Source organism: Arachis stenosperma, chromosome 9, assembly GCF_014773155.1.
Source record: "Arachis stenosperma cultivar V10309 chromosome 9, arast.V10309.gnm1.PFL2, whole genome shotgun sequence".
Lineage (NCBI taxonomy): Eukaryota > Viridiplantae > Streptophyta > Magnoliopsida > Fabales > Fabaceae > Arachis > Arachis stenosperma.
This window is the reverse complement of record NC_080385.1, coordinates 112,863,906-112,878,974: the sequence shown is the minus strand read 5'-3', so window position 1 is coordinate 112,878,974 and position 15,069 is coordinate 112,863,906. Positions and strand designations below refer to the sequence as shown.

The 15,069-nt window shown below is 41.1% G+C and overlaps 1 non-coding gene across 1 annotated transcript; it reads right to left on the bottom strand.

Annotated features, from left to right (window-relative positions):
- Positions 1-14,550: 14,550 nt before the first annotated feature.
- LOC130953882 (small nucleolar RNA R71) lies at positions 14,551-14,658 on the bottom strand. Its single transcript, XR_009076043.1, has one exon. It is a non-coding gene; the product is annotated as a small nucleolar RNA R71 (small nucleolar RNA).
- Positions 14,659-15,069: the final 411 nt, after the last annotated feature.

The following is a 15,069-nucleotide window of genomic DNA, read 5'->3' as shown; positions in this document are numbered from 1 at the left end:
TCCAGACGATTAGCCGTGCAGTGACAGCGCATAGGACCATTTTCCCGAGAGGATCAAAAGTAGCCATTGATGATAGTGATGCCCTACATACAGCTTGCCATGGAAAGGAGTAAGAAGGATTGAAGGAAGAGTGAGTAGTGAAGTAGAGTTTCAAGAGGAACACAGCATCTCCATACACCTATCTGAAATTCCCACTATTGATTTACATAAGTATTTCTATCTCTTTTCATTCTCTATTTATTTATTAATTTTCGAAACCCAAAACCAATTTAATCTGCCTAACTGAGACTTACAAGGTGACCATAGCTTGCTTCATACCAACAATCTCTGTGGGATCGACCTTTACTCACGTAAGGTATTACTTGGATGACCCAGTACACTTGCTGGTTAAGTTGAACGAAGTTGTGAATCATGGTATTGGCATCATGTTTTTGGCGCCATTACCAGGGAATGAAAAGCAATGAATCTTGCAAAATGGAATAACACATGAATAACAATTTCGTCCACCAACGACCCGAGAGTCAATTAATCTTGGTTTTAAATTGGTTTGAGTTGTGTCAAATCTTGTGAAATGCCAATTTGATCGGCGGCCGATTGTTGGGTTTGGTCTATGCTTGCAACTTTTATTCTACTTTTAGTGTAAAAATCCAAACCCGTGCTTTTGGTCCCTCGTCAAATTTTGGAACCGTTGCCGGGGAATTTTCACTTTAAGTGCAATGTGTGCTATGATTTTGGTTGTGTAAATATGTGAATATTGTGAATATTTGATTTTTGGGTTTGCTACTTGGCATTAATTGTAGATACTACTTTTCTTTGTAGTTAGTCTTAGTAGATGTAGATTGTTAAGTTAGTTCTTGTTTATTTGCTGTTTATACCCTCGGTCGAGCTGTACGACCCGGGCTGATTGAAGACAAGTCGACCGACCTCTTCAGGTCAGAATCACCCGACCTCTTCTCAAAGAGGTCGGCCAAATCGCTAAAAAGGCCCTAGTAGGCCCAAACAAAGGAGCATAGTCCAAATCTAAAGGCAGAAAAAGCTAGAAAGATATAGGAGATTCCCTTTAAAGATAAGATGACTTCACTCAAAGATAAGATAAGATAACTATCTTATCTCTAGAAAGGTCACTCCACACTATTATAAATACACTGGAGCACCCAGGTATAACTCATACTCTGATTCTACTAAAAAAACCTACTTAATACCCTTGCTAACTTAAGCATCGGAGTCCCTTGCAGGTACCCCCACCCTCCGGTGACAAAGGATCAACACCACCACCAAGTCTAAAAAGTCGGACACGGCAACTCCGGCCACCATCATCAAGTCGGATTCAACTGCCCCGATCAGAACCAAAGATCTCGTCCGAGATCGACCTACAGTTTCAGGTAACCCTCGGAATATTGGCGCCGTTGCCGGGGAACCTAGAAGTCATCCCATCATCATGGCAGACAACCTTGACAATGACCATGACTTTGATCTAAAAAACAGGATGCCGCATAAGAACGCGGACACCACACCAAAGGATACGTCTCAACCGAACGGAAACAAGAACTCACCAAATTCACAAATCCTAGAGGTACTTCAAGCTCAACAAGATCGTCTCAAAAAACTCAAAAAAGAGGCTGAGCATCAACGAGAAGCCGAGAAGGATCTCCGAAGGGAAACTAGGCGACGTAAAGAGTTAGAGGACAAACTCTTAAAACTTGAAGCTGAACTCAAAACCAGGACTACTCGATCCAGTCAGAAAGATAAGCCCCACAAAGACCAAGACCCATTCACCAAAGAGATTATGAAAACCAATGTCCCAAAGGACTTCAAAGCTCCCGACATGACCCCATACGACGACACAGATGCAATTCGGTGCAAAGCCTTCCCAACTACCTTAACAAAGATGGCAATTAAATGGTTTGACAATCTGCCACCCAGGTCCATCAAAAGCTTTGATGACTTAGCCAAAAAGTTTCTTGCCAGATTCTCCATCCAGAAGGACAAAACCAAGCATGCCCTAAGCCTATTAGGGATCAAGCAAAGAGATCAGGAATGTCTTCGCAACTACATAGAAAGATTCAACAAAGCATGTCTGGACGTACGATGTTTACCAACAGAAGCAGCCATTATGGGTCTCATCAATGGCCTACGGGAAGGACCTTTTAGTCACTCCATATCAAAAAAACATCCCACATCTCTGAATGAAGTGCAAGAACGAGCAAAGAAATACATCAACATAGAGGAAAACTCTCGACTAGGAGAGACCTCAAAATCCGGATTCTCCTACTCCTCCTGATATAAGGATAAAGAGTCCAAGAAAAAGGAAGATTAGCAAGGGGAGAAGATTAAGAAATACAACAATTACACCCCTCTTCGGGTGTCTCTTGTGGAAGTTTACCGATAAGTGTGCCATACTGAGAAGATCCCACCACCTCGGCCACTTAAAAGCAAAAAGAGAGGAGGAAATTGGACTGAGTATTGTGAATACTACCGAATCTATAGGCATCCCACCAACCAGTGCTTTGACTTAAAAAATGTCATAGAGAAATTGGTAAGAGAAGGATGATTAGATCGATATTTAACCAATAAATCGGACGAGCCCAGAAAGCGAATAAGGGATGAAGAGGTCGAACGAGCTGAAAGACCGCTTCGTACCCCGGAGAGGCACGTTCACATGATAAATGGCGGATTTACAGGAGGGGGATCTCAAAGTCATCTCGCAAAAGGCACCTTAAAGAAGTATATCATGTCGAAGAAGAGGGATCATCCGACCTCCCTAGTATCACTTTCACCCAAGAAGATAAGGCAGGTGGTGCACGAATTTGCAATCCGTACAACTAACCAGCAAGTGCACTGGGTCGTCCAACTAATACCTTACGTGAGTAAGGGTCGATCCCACAAAGATTATTGGTTTGAAGCAAGCTATGTTTATTTTATTATTCTTAGTCAGGATATCAATCACAATTATCAATGGGAATTATTAGATTGGAAAAATAAAAGAGAATAAAATCGTTACTTGTTGTGCAGTATTGGGGAATATGTTGGAGTTTTGGTGATGCTTTGTCCTCTGAATTTCTGCAATGTAATATTCAACTCAATTGTTTGTAAAGCCCGTCTACGGCAAGCTGTATGTAGGGTGTCACCATTGTCAGTGGCTACCTCCCATCCTCTCAGTGAAAACGGTCCAGATGCTCTGTCACAGCACGGCTAATCAGCTGTTGGTTCTCGATCATGTTGGAATAGGATCCATTGATCCTTTTGCATTTGTCATCACGCCCAGCAATCGCAAGTTTGAAGCTCGTCACAGCCATTCAATCCTTGAATCCTACTGATGACATGTCATCATATACCTATTTTTCTATGCTTTTTCATACAAGAAATTGATGATTTGTGCTTAAATATTGAATGCTTTTGTACTTAAATGATATATTTCCTTGATATTTTAATTTTATAAACCTTGTAGAAAATAAGAAGAAAAAGAAGCAAAGAAGCACAAAAAAAGGAGAAAAAAAGAGCTTTGGGACACACTTTGAAGTTGGAGCACACTTTGGAGGCTTAGGTCACGCTTTTAAAAGCGTGGCCCATGACCAAATTAATGAAGAATAAGCAATCAGCACATACTGCCCTGCTCTTGCCAAGGGCAGGGAAGAATCGTGATGCAAAGTGAGGTTGGAAGCAAGAATTTTCGCTAAGGTAAAATCTGGGCGCTCACAGCATGACCATGCCTCCTTCAAAGGGCTATAACTTAAGCTACAGACGTCTAATTGATGTGCTTCCAGTTGCGTTGGAAAGCTGACATTCAGAGCTTTCCAACGATATATAGCAATCCATATTTGGCATACAATTAAGGCAGGAACGAAAGGCATCTTTAAGGGCCAAAAATAAGTGAAAATAAACCAAAGTGCTTCCACCAAGGCTCGAAGCTGGAGCCTCACTCCAAAGCAAAGTAGCGTTTAAATTTCTGCTCTGCCCTCTTGGAGGGCAGGGCAATGTCGTGCTCTTCATGAAGAAAATCCAAGAAAAATCAACTCCAAGTGCCACCCATGGGTTTCGAACCAAGCACCTAAGTGGAAGTGGGGAGCGCTACACACAAGGGAGCTTGCGCGCATCACTTTGACACGGCCCAGGGAAGCATGGCACGCACCATGACAACATTGCCCTGCCCTCCACAAGGGCAGGGCAGCATCCTGAATGCCTATCCCACACTTGGCACGCACCATTTTCTGCCCTGCCCTAACACCCATGGGCCAAAATTCAATTCAAATTCCCTTTGAACTCAAATCTTCACCAATTGAACCAAGGCCATCCAAGACCCATCTCTCCTCAAATCCAAAGCAAGCAAAGCCCACATCATCACTCAAAGGCACATGGATCAATTAGATTAGGATTTTCATTTTTGTAATTTGTTTTAATTTTATTTTCAATTTTTATTTTGTAAAGCCTATATAAAGGCATCACTCTCATTTCAGAGAGGGAAGCTCCATTAGAAAAAGGCTAGCTCTACTAGGGAGCATTAGGATTGGAGATCTCTCTCTTAGTTTTCATTTCTGTTTGAATTTTGGATCAAGAATTGAAGGAATTCTGTTTCACTTGATCTGAAATCTCTTGTTCTTCTTCTGCATAATTTCAGAAAATTGAGAATTGAATCTGAGTTTTCATTTACTGCTTCCATCTTCATTCCTTCTTCAATCTGTTTCTTGGTTGGATCAAGGAAGGGAGTGAGATCTAGACTTGTTTTCTAGTCTCATTGATTCCCTCAGATCTTGTCTCTTTAAATTTCAAAATTAAACTGCATTTAATTTCTATTTGCTTCTCCAAGCAATTCTGCTTTCTGTTTAAGATTTGTTGCAAGTTACTCTTCTGCTTGATTGCTCCTTACATTCTCTTGTTGAATTTTAATTCCCAGCACCCAAGTCCTTTTACTTTTCATGCAATTTAATTCTTATGCAATTGTTCCAAGTTCTGCTTATTGCTTTCCTTTAAATTTCCTGCACCCAATCCCCTTTACATTTAATGCAATTTACATTTCTTGTCATTTAAGATTCTTGCAATTTACATTTCTTGCTCTTTAACTTACTTGCCAATTTACTTTCTGCATCTTTAAGATTTCTGCCATTTACTTTCTGTTGGCTACACTTCATCCAAATTCACTTCAATGTTAGCTTGACTAAACTAATCACCCACTAAAGTTGCTTGATCCATCAATCCCTGTGGGATCGACCTCACTCTTGTGAGTTATTACTACTTGATGCGACCCGGTATACTTGCCGGTTGGATTTGTGTGTTGGAAAATTTGGTTTCCACAAAAACAACATCACCTACTCGGAATACCACAGACAAGGTTTAGACTTTCCGGATTCTCAAGAGTGGCCGCCATCAGTTCTAGCTTATACCACGAAGATTCCGGTTAAGGAAGCTAAGAGAAGCTCATTCAGTCTGATGTAGAATGGAGGTGTTGTCAAGCACGCGTTCATGAGTTGAGGAAGGTGATGAATGCCACGAATCATCATCTTCTCCATAATTAAGCGCGAATGAACATCTTAGATAGGAACATACAAACATTTGAGTGGAGAAATAGAAACAATTGCATTAATTCATCGAGACGCTGCATAGCTCCTCACCCCCAACAATGGAGTTTAGAGACTCATGCCGTCAAAGTGTATAAAATTCAGATCTGAAAATGTCATGAGGTACAAAGTAAATCTCTAAAAGTTGTTTAAATAGTAAACTAGTAACCTAGGTTTACAGAAATTGAGTAAACTATGATAGATAGTGCAGAAATCCACTTCTGGGGCCCACTTGGTGTGTGCTGGGGCTGAGACTTAAGCTTCTCACGTGCCTGGGGCTGTTTTGGGCGTTCAATGCCAGGTTGTAACCTGTTTCTGGCGTTAAACTCCAACTTGTAACCTGTTTCTGGCGCTGGACGCCAGACAGCAGCATGATACTGGCGTTGAACGCCAGTTTACGTCGTCTATCTTCGCGCAAAGTATGAACTATTATATATTGCTGGAAAGCCCTGGATGTCTACTTTCCAACGCCGTTGAGAGCGCGCCAATTGGACTCCTGTAACTCCAGAAAATCCATTTCGAGTGCAGGGAGGTCAGAATCCAACAACATCAGCAGTCCTTTTTCAGCCTAACTCAGATTTTTGCTCAGCTCCCTCAATTTCAGCCAGAAAATACCTGAAATCACAGAAAAACACACAAACTCATAGTAAAGTCCAGAAATATGATTTTTGCCTAAAAACTAATAATATTCTACAAAAAACTAATTAAAACATACTAAAATCTACATGAAATTACCCCCAAAAAGCGTATAAAATATCCGCTCATCAGCAGGCATCATCCCAGGACATGACGATCCCATGGTCATTACCATCATATTGGCCAATGCTAGTCTCCATCGCACATTGGTGGACCAGGGAAGCTCAGCAGATATCCTATTTAAATCCGCCTTTGATAAACTCGGCCTTCAAGAAAAAGAGCTCAGAGCATATCCGATCAGCTTGTTTGGACTAGGATATACTCCAATTCAACCGCTTGGATATATCCCACTACACACAACCTTTGGAAAGGAAACCCGATCAAGGACACTCAACATAGACTGCATCGTAGTCGACGTGAGCCCAGCCTACAATCCCTGATAGGTCGGACAACACTAAATCAGCTCACCGCAGTAGTTTTGACTCCACATCTACGCATGAAGTTCCCAACCCCAGAAGGGATCGCTATGATAAAAGGAGACCAGAAAATAGCGCGACACTATTACAACGAAAGTCTGAACCTCAGGAGCAACGGAGAAGAAATCCACACCATCGAACTCGGAAGAGTTCGAGGTCTGGAAGAACTTCGTCCACAACCTGAGGGCGAGATTGAAGAAGTTCAGATCGGAGACTCCTTGGACAAAACAACAAGTATTGGGGCAACCCTAAATGGAGAAGTAAAGGAGCTCCTGATCCAATTCTTAAAAAACAACGTCGATCTCTTTGCATGGAAAGCCGCAGACATACCGGGCATAGACCCCAAACTAATATGCCACAAACTGGCAGTATACCTAAGATCTCGGCCAGTACAATAGAAGCGTAGGAAACGTGGACCGGAAAGATCCCAAGCTTTAGAAGAATAGGTACAAGCCCTACTGGAGGAAAGGTTCATAAAGGAAGTCAAATACCCACTATGGCTAGCCAATGTCGTCCTGGTGAAAAAATCAAATGGGAAGTGGCGGATGTGCACTGATTACACCGACGTCAACAAAGCTTGCCCAAAAGATCCTTATCCACTCCCTAGTATCGACACTCTAGTGGATGCCTCCTCCGGATATAAGTACCTCTCGTTCATGGACGTTTACTCAGGATACAATTGAATCCTGATGTATCCACCCGATCAAGAAAAAAACTCATTCCTAACCCCGAAAGCAAATTATTTCTATGTCGTCATGCCATTCGGACTTAAAAACGTAGGAGCTACCTACCAAAGGTTGATGAACAAAGTCTTCACAGAACACATCGGAAAACTAATGGAGGTATATGTTGACGACATGTTGGTAAAAACACAAAGTGAAGAGTCATTACTATCTGACCTCACTAAAGTGTTTGACACCATAAGAAAGCACGGTATGCGACTCAATCCAGCAAAATATACCTTTGCAGTAGAAGCTGGCAATTTCTTAGGCTTCATGCTCACACAAAGCGGAATTGAGGCAAATCCTGATAAATGCCAGGCAATACTCGACATGAAAAGTCTAACCTATGTCAAAGAGGTACAATAACTCAACGGAAGACTGGCGGCCTTATCCAGATTTCAAGCCGGGTCAGCCATAAGATCTCTCCCCTTCTATGCCACCTTAAGGAAGGAAAAGAGCTTCGAACGGACAACGGAATGTGAGCAGGCTTTCCAGGATTTTAAAAGGTTCCTAGGATGACCACCTATTCTAACTCGACCACGAGAAGGAGAACTGCTTGTATTGTACCTCGTAGTAAGAAGTCGGGTAATAGCATCAGCATTGGTCAGAGAAGACGAAACTGGGCAACAACCCATCTACTTCATCAGCAAAGCCCTACAAGGGCTGAACTGAACTATCAAAAGATAGAAAAGTTCGCTTACGCCCTCGTACTAACTTCTCGACGACTTCGCCCCTACTTTCAAGCTCACACCATCAAGGTTCGGACTAACCAGCCCATAAAAGGCATTCTACAAAAGTCAGACTTAGCTGGAAGAATTCTACAATGGGCAGTTGAGCTATCTGAGTTCGATCTTCAATATGAAGCTCAGACGGCCATCAAGTCCCAATATTTGGCTGACTTCATTGTTGAGAACACTGACACTCAGAGAACTCCTACAAAATAGAATCTCTATGTAGACGGATGGTGCACGGAATCGTGAATCACACTTTTCACAATATCGGTGCCACTAACCAGCAAGTGCACTGGGTCGTCCAAGTAATACCTTACGTGAGTAAGGGTCGATCCCACGGAGATTGTCGGCTTGAAGCCAGCTATGGTTATCTTGTAACTCTTAGTCAGGATATCAATAATAATTCTTAGTTTTAATTGTGAAAAGTAAAAGAACATGAAATAAATAATACTTGTTATGCAGTAATGGAGAACAGGTTGAGGTTTTGGAGATGCTCTGTCTTCTGAATCTCTGCTTTCCTACTGTCTTCTTCTTCATGCACGCTAGGCTTCTTCCATGGCAAGCTATATGTTGGTGGATCACCATTGTCAATGGCTACCAGCCGTCCTCTCTGTGAAAAAGGTCCATGTACATGGCTAATCATCTGTCGGTTCTCACTAATGTTGGAATAGGATCCATTGATCCTTTTGCACACTGTCACTGCGCCCAACATTCATGAGTATGAAGCTCGTCACAGTCATTCCTTTCCGGACACTACTCGGAATACCACAGACAAGGTTTAGACTTTCCGAATCTCAGGAATGCTGCTAATTGATTCTAGCTTATACCACAAAGACTTTGATCTCACGGATTTGAATGCTCTGTTGTCAGGAGATGCAATCAAACTTGTGAACCAGAAACCCAAGAGATATACATTCAATCTAAGGTAGAACGGGAGTGGTATTCAGGCATGCGTTCATAGGTTGAGAATGGTGATGAGTGTCACTGATCATCACATTCATCATGTTGCAGTACGAATGAATATCTTAGAATAGAAACAGGCGTGATTGAATAAAAAACAGAAATAATTGCATTAATCCATCGAGACACAGCAGAGCTCCTCACCACCAACCATGGGGTTTAGAGACTCATGCCGTAGAAGATACAAATTCAGATGTAAAATGTCATGAGGTACAAAATGAATCTCTAAAAGTAGTTTTTATACTAAACTAGTAACCTAGGTTTACAGAAAATGAGTAAACTAAGATATAGAGTGCAGAAATCCACTTCCGGGGCCCACTTGGTATGTGTTTGGGCTGAGCATTGAAACTTTCACATGTAAAGGCTATTCCTGGCATTTGTCTCCAGCTTTTGTGCCAGTTTGGGCATTTAACTCCGACTTTTATGCCAGTTCCGGCGTTTAACGCCAGAATAGGGTAAAAAGTTGGCGTTAAATGCCAGTTTATGTGATCTCAACTCGGGCAAAGTATGGACTATTATATATTGCTGGAAAGCCCAGGATATCTACTTTCCAACGCAATTAAGAGTGATCCAATTGGGCTTCTGTGGCTGCAGAAAATCTATTTCGAGTGATCCAACAGCATCTGCAGTCCTTTTTCAGCTTCTGAATCAGATTTTTGCTCAGGTACCTTAATTTCAGCCAGAAAATACCTGAAATCACAGAAAAACACAAAAACTCATAGTAAAATCCAGAAATGTTATTTTTGCATAAAACTAATAAAAATATACTAAAAAGTAGCTAGATCCTACTAAAAACTATATGAAAATACCCACAAAAAGCGTATAAAATATCCACTCATCAACGGCTCCTCAAACAAAACCAGAAGTGGTGCAGGTGTGATAATAGAAAGCAATCAGGGAGCCCAACTCAAACTCTCCCTCAAATTCGGGTTCCCTGCTTCAAACAACCAGGCCGAATACGTGGCACTACTAGCTAGTTTGAAGTTGGCTAAGGAGGTTGGAGCTCAAAATCTTATCATCTTCAGCGACTCACAAGTAGTCACCTCACAAATAGTAGGGAGCTACCAAGCTAAGGACCCTGCTATGAAAGAGTACCTGGACAAAACCAAGGAACAACTCGGACAAATTGGCGAATTTGAGGTCCGCCATATACCACGGGAGCAGAATGCCCGAGCTGACGCACTTTCAATATTAGCCAGCACCAAACTAGAGGGCAATAATTGAAGCCTCATCCAGGAAATAATGCAGAGCCCATCAGTTTCAGAGGAAGAAAAGGTCCTAGCCATATTAGGTCAAGATCAAGGATGGATGACTCCCATAATCAGCTACCTCAAATCAGAGATACTCCCTACAGATAAGAAGGAGTCAAAGAGGTTATAGCAAGAGGCACAATACTACACTATCATAAACATCATCCTATACAAGAGAGGGATCTCAACCCCTCTATTGAAATGTGTACCGACCTCCAACACAAAAGAATTTTTAGAAGAAGTACACAGTGGCATCTGTGGCAACCATCTCGGAGCACGAGCTCTTGCCAAAAAAGTACTTCGAGCTGGATTCTTTTGGCCAACTGATGAGCGGATAATTTGTACGCTTTTTGGCATTGTTTTTAGTATGTTTTTGGTAGTTTTAGTTGAGTTCTTAGTATATTTTTATTAGTTTTTATTTAAAATTCACTTTTCTGGACTTTACTATGAGTTTGTGTGTTTTTCTGTGATTTCAGGTATTTTCTGGCTGAAATTGAAGGTTCTGAGCAAAAATCTGATCCGGAGACTGAAAAGGACTGCAGATGCTGTTGGATTCTGACCTCCCTGCACTCGAAGTGGATTTTCTGGAGCTACAGAAGCCCAATTGGCGCGCTCTCAACGGCGTTGGAAAGTAGACATCCTGGGCTTTCCAGCAATATATGATAGTCCATACTTTGCCCAAGATTTGATGGCCCAAACCGGCGTTCAAAGTCACCTCAAGAAATTCCAGCGTTAAACGCCGGAACTGGCACCTAAATGGGAGTTAAACGCCCAAACTGGCATAAAAGCTGGCGTTTAACTCCAAGGAGAGTCTCTACACGAAAATGCTTCATTGCTCAGCCCAAGCACACACCAAGTGGGCCCGGAAGTGGATTTTTATGTCATTTACTCATTTCTGTACACCTTAGGCTACTAGTTTTCTATAAGTAGGACCTTTTACTATTGTATTAGCATCTTCTGGTCTTTGGAACCTTTTTCTTTAGATCTTTTGATCACTTTGGGAGGCTGGCCATTCGGCCATGCCTAGACCTTGTTCTTATGTATTTTCAACGGTGGAGTTTCTGCACACCATAGATTAAGGTGTGGAGCTCTGCTGTACCTCGAGTATTAATGCAATTACTATTGTTCTTCCATTCAATTCCGCTTGTTCTTTGTCCAAGATATCACTTGATCTTCAACTTGATGAAGGTGATGATTGACACTCATCACCATTCTCACCTATGAACAAGGTGACTGACAACCATTCTTGTTCTACAAGCATCTGAAGCTTAGTGAATATCTCTTGGATTTTTGATTGCATGATGCATGGTTGATCGCCTGACAACCGAGTGCTCGCCTGACAAACGAGCCAGCCATTCCGTGAGATCAGAGTCTTCGTGGTATAGGCAAGAACTGATGGCGGCATTCAAGAGAATCCGGAAGGTCTAACCTTGTCTGTGGTATTCTGAGTAGGATTCAATGATTGAATGACTGTGACGTGCTTCAAACTCCTGAGGGCGGGGCGTTAGTGACAGACGCCAAAAGAATCACTGGATTCTATTCCGGTCTGATTGAGAACCGACAGATGATTAGCCTATGCTGTGACAGAGCATCAGGGACGTATTTTCACTGAGAGGATGGGAGGTAGCCACTGACAACGGTGAAACCCTTGCATAAGCTTGCCATGGAAAGGAGTAGGAAGGATTGGATGAAGACAGTAGGAAAGCAGAGAGACGGAAGGGAAGGCATCTTCATGCGCTTGTCTGAAGCTCTTACACCAATGATATACATAAGTATCTCTATCTTTATCTTTATGCTTTATTCATCATCTATACCCAATTGAGTCTGCCTGACTGAGATTTACAAGGTGACCATAGCTTGCTTCATACCACCAATCTCCGTGGGATCGACCCTTACTCACGTAAGGTTTATTACTTGGACGACCCAGTGCACTTGCTGGTTAGTTGTGCGAAGTTGTGTTTATGCCATGGTATTGAGCACCAAGTCTTTGGAGCCATTACCGGGGATTGTTCTGTGTGTTAAAAAGTATTGATCACAATTTCGTGCACCAAGTTTTTGGCGCCGTTGCCGGGGATTATGTTTGTGTATGGACAACTGACGGTTCATCTTGTTGCTTAGATTAGGCATTTATTTTTTTCGAAATTCTTGAAGATGAATTCTAGAGTTTCATGATGATTTGTTGAAATCTGGCTGGCTGAGAAGCCATGTCTAATCTCATTGGACCGAGGTTTCAACTTAGCATCACAAGAGCTTGTTGATCTTGCTTTTGGAGCAGTGATCTGCTAAGGCTTGGCTGGCCTTTGGCCATGTCTAGTGTTTTGGACCGAAGCTTTCTTTGAAAGCTTGGCTGGCTGTGAAGCCATGTCTAATTCCTGGACCGGAGTCTTAGACTAGCATTGCACTAATTCCTGGAATTCTCATTAAGAATTTTGATATCTTTTTCCACTTAATTTTCGAAAATCACAAAAAAAATTTTTACAAAATCATAAAAACCAAAAATATTTGATGTTTCTTGCTTGAGTCTAGTGTCTTATCTTAAGTTTGGTGTCAATTGCATGTATTCATTCATGTGTCTTAAGGATCTTCAAGTAATTCTTGATGATTTCTTACTCTGATCTTTGAATTCTTTTGACTTGAGTGTTTATGTGTCTCATGTAGTGTCAGTAGTATACAAACTGCTAAGTTTGGTGTCTTGCATGCATTGTTATTTGATTCTTGTTGCATTTTGATTATTAAAAATCCAAAAATATTTTTAATTTGTGTCTTTTCAAGTCAATAACACAAAGAATTGAAGATTCAGAACATACTGCAGAGGAATTATACAGAAAAAGCTGAGCATTCGAAAATGCCCAGTGAAGAAGACAGACTGGCGTTTAAACGCCAGCCAGGGTACCTGGTTGGGCGTTTAATGCCCAAAAAGGGTGCATTTTGGGCGTTAAACGCCAGAATGGATACCATTCTGGGCGTTTAACGCCAGGATGGTGCTAGGGGGAAGATTTTGTTTTTCAAATCAAATTTTTTCAAGTTTTCAAAGTTTTTCAAAATCAAATCTTTTTCAAATCATATCTTTTCAATCAAATGTTTTCAAAATCAATTTCTTTCCCTTTTTCAAAGATACTTACTAACAATTAATGATTTGATTGAACATCACAAGATTGTTGCCTTTTCTGTTGAGAAAGGTTTAATGTTTGAATCATATCTTTTCTTGTTAGGCAAGTCATTTATTTTTAAAATCAAATCTTTTTAAAAAAAAAAATTTTTTTTTCAAATCATATCTTTTAAAATTGTTTTCAAATCAAATCTTTTCAATCATACCTTCTTAACCACATCTTTTTCAAAATAGTTTTCAATCAAATCTTTTTAATTTCTAATTTCAAAATCATTTTCAAAAATCACTTGATTTCTTTCTCACTTTTATTTTCGAAAATCAATTAAGTGTTTTTCAAAATGTTTTCAAAATCTTTTTAATTAATTTTCGAAAAAAATTACTTCCCTCCTTCTCATATGCTTCTATTTATGGAGTACCACTCCTTCTCAATGCACAATTCGAACCTCATCTAATTAAAGTTCGAATTCTTCTTCTCCTTCTTCTTTCTATTTCTCTTTTCCTCTGACACCTCAAGGAATCTCTATACTGTGACATAGAGGATTCCATATCTTCTTGTTCTCTTCTCTTTCATATGAGCAGGAGCAGAGACAAAGGCATTCTTGTTGAAGCTGACCCTGAACCTGAAAGGACCTTGAAGAGAAAGCTAAGAGAAGCCAAAGCACAACTCTCTTTAGAGGACCCGACCGAATTCTTCAAAGAAGAAAAACTCATGGCAGCCGAAAATAACAACAATACCAACAATGCAAGGAAGGTGCTGGGTGACTTTACTGCACCTACTCCTGATTTTTATGGGAGAAGCATCTCTATCCCTGCCATTGGAGCAAACAACTTTGAGCTTAAACCTCAATTAGTTTCTCTAATGCAACAGAATTGCAAGTTCCATGGACTTCCAATGGAAGATCCTCATCAGTTCTTAGCTGAATTCTTGCAAATCTGTGACACAGTCAAGACTAATGGGGTAGACCCTGAGGTCTATAGACTGATGCTATTCCCCTTTGCTGTAAGAGACAGAGCTAGAATATGGTTGGACTCACAACCTAAAGAGAGCCTGGACTCTTGGGAAAAGCTAGTCAATGCCTTCTTGGCAAAGTTCTTTCCACCACAAAGATGGAGTAAGCTTAGAGTGGAAGTCCAAACCTTCAGACAGAAGGATGGAGAATCCCTCTATGAAGCTTGGGAAAGATACAAACAATTGATCAGAAAATGTCCTTCTGACATGCTTTCTGAATGGAGCATCATAGGTATCTTCTATGATGGTCTCTCTGAACTGTCCAAGATGTCTTTGGATAGCTCTGCTGGAGGATCTTTTCATCTGAAGAAGACGCCTACAGAGGCTCAAGAGCTCATTGAAATGGTTGCAAATAACCAATTCATGTACACTTCTGAAAGGAATCCTGTGAACAATGGGACAAGTCAGAAGAAAGGAGTTCTTGAGATTGATACTCTGAATGCCATTTTGGCTCAGAACAAGATATTGACTCAACAAGTCAATTTGATTTCTCAAAGTCTGTCTGGAATGCAAAATGCACCAAGCAGTACTAAGGATGCTTCATCTGAGGAAGAAGCCTATGATCCTGAGAACCCTTCAATGGAAGAGGTGAATTACCTAGGAGAGCCCTATGGAAACACCTAT